The sequence below is a fragment of the Apium graveolens genome, chromosome 5 (assembly GCF_009905375.1).
Source record: "Apium graveolens cultivar Ventura chromosome 5, ASM990537v1, whole genome shotgun sequence".
In the NCBI taxonomy this organism is placed as follows: Eukaryota; Viridiplantae; Streptophyta; class Magnoliopsida; order Apiales; family Apiaceae; genus Apium; species Apium graveolens.
Genome location: NC_133651.1, coordinates 88,021,675 through 88,024,469, shown reverse-complemented (window position 1 = coordinate 88,024,469; position 2,795 = coordinate 88,021,675).

Here is a 2,795-nt window from a genome sequence, read left to right as displayed (position 1 = left end):
ACATATATTCTGCAGGTACTTTATTGAAAATCTCTTTCCTGCTATGCAACCACAGGTTGGCGGTGTCCGTGATCAGAGACCTCCAGGGGTATGCCTAGACGGAAGATCTCCTTCTGTAATCCATGAATATCATCACCGGAGATGTGAGGGTGAAATATGGTGTGTAATCTGGGAGTTCTGTCTCTACGATCAACGGGTGTCCTCGTTGGGAGAGTTTGAAGTATCCTGTACTTTGCACCCAAAAACTTGGGATCACTTGTCCTGTAATCTGGTAGGGTCTTCTTATCCAGGGGACAAAAATGCGTCCAACATTTAGGGTTACCATGGCTATACCTGCGTCCACAGACTAGTGAAACAGTTGGTAGCAGAGGGTTATCTTTGGCCGGGGAGATACCTTATTCGTGAAGTCTCAGAACCGCGGACGAACCTTGAGCCTTTGTGGTAGGCTTTATCGGCGTACATTCCTAAAGATAATGGAAGACGATTTCCAGTATGTTTTCTACTGGGCCTCGAGATGAGAAATCTACGCCCATTAGGTTTCTTGTTCCCCAAGAACTACATTGGCTTGATTCCCTATAAATAGGGATACATAAGAAAATTTTAAGGGGTCAGAAGTTGAGATCGCAAAGGAGCCACCACTAAGCCTAAACAATCTCAGCCACCATTAAACACAACCACCATACCCTGTTCAATTTTTCAGCGTGGAACCACCGTCGTAGATCTTGATTCCGACTACAAATCTCGAATTTTGTTGCTAACAATTTCCTCCGTCAACAAATTAGCGCTAGAAGGAGGGGGAAATAAAGATCTGCATCTAGGAGGAAAGATGTCTCATTATTGTGATAGAAGTTCTTACGATGAAGAAAGTTCTAAAGAAGGCGCTAGACATGGCTATGACCGCCATGAACCCTATGTTCCAACCACGGTAGACCGCCCCTCTCCGGACGTTGGGGGCCAACCACCAGTTTTGATTCAGCAACACTGATCTGTTGGAGCAGCTATATCCGATGGGCCAACGAAGAACCAAGGTTGAGTACAATGGAGCGACGCAAGACAAGGAGAGACCGCTGCCATACCCGCTCTACTCGTGTACCTGTTAAAGCTCCAATGGTTGAAAGAGATGATCTAGTTGGTTGTGGCCGAATCGAAGGTGGGCATGTGCCAGTTACTCCACGGTGATTGAATTACTCCAACGATATAACTCCGATTGTTGGACTCTTTGATGAAGATACTGATGGACGAGAGGTGCCACGAGTGGACAACCGGATAACAACACACCGACACCGATCTTGGTAGACTTTGGAGGAGCGTCGGACGGAGATTTTTCCGACCAATGATAACAAGGTTTTGCTTCCTGAAGGATCATTTAGGGATCCGTTTGGGACAAGATGACTTAAGGATGCTACTTCTAGAATGGCAGAAGGACGCCAACCAAGGAGATACAACGCTTCATGGTTCAACTTGTGTGCTGTTAGGCACAAAGTATGCGCTAAATATTTCACGCAAGTATACGCGTTCGCAAGTAATATAGAATAATTTCTAGTTGGTTCCTACAGAGACTCTGATTAATTATATTTAATTAACACTTACTCACCAATGTATGATTATTCTTCAATGTCAAGCCAATAACAATTAAGGTTGGTTAACTAATAATTACTACGAGAATTAAACACTTAAATTAACAATATTAAACACATATGAGATCCTGACTTCATTACTACTTCATTCAATAGTTATTGTTATTACCCATAGCATGTAATGGTGATGATATTAATCGAACAACACGAAACTAATAAACGCCAACTTTCGTTGTACGAATACCATTCTACCAAGCATCCACAATTAAGATAGAAGTTGAATCGGCATCAATTATGTTGAGACCCTATATGTCTACAGAATTTGACAACATAACGATTTAAGCGCAAGTTATTCATGATGATTACACAGGGCAAGTAAATTGGTTAGACTTACCCACTAATCATGCATACAATACATGAATCTATGATAGCATGACAAGTTCTAAATCTCAAGATTCACTGTCGTTTCACAAGAGATTAACAGGCTATCTTACGTGTTCGCGACGCGCATAAGACGAATAAGCACAACCTATGCTAGATATCATACAATCACCACATATCAAGGTATTAAACAATTAACTAAAGAAATCCATAGTAAATCCGCTAGGATCCCATGATCACGATTAGCCCATAATAGAACTCATCGTCACCATGGGTTCATATGAAAGCATGATAATAACACAACGATATAAAACTAATAAAAATACTTAATAAATAATGAAGTACGTCACAAGAGTACTAAAGTTCAAAGCATAAAGAAAACTAGCATCCACTGTTACAACGAATTAAAAGAATCACAAGATAAACGTATGCTTCCTCTTTTTCGTTGTTGCGTGCCAAAACGGTCTTCTCAATCTTCTTGCCTTCGCTCTTGATTATCTCCTCTCTGAAGAAAACGTCTTCCCATAAGGTTTATATAATAGCCCAAGAGAACCAGCGCTAACAGAAGCCCAATTGGACTCGAATTAATAAAATCCAGAATCTGAATTTCCGCACCCAGGCGGTCGCCTGCTGCCTCCACGCGGGCTCCTGCCATCAGGCGGTCGCCTGCTATCAATAGGCGGGCGCCTGCAATCTTTCTGGAAAATTCCTTATTTTGCTTCTGTTTTTGCTGATTCCTTCGCTCATCACCCCTAGACTGATTCCAAGCACTTCCTTAAGCTTTATTTGATGAAAACCACCTATCTAATCAAGTTATACCCTGAAATGCAAAAACAC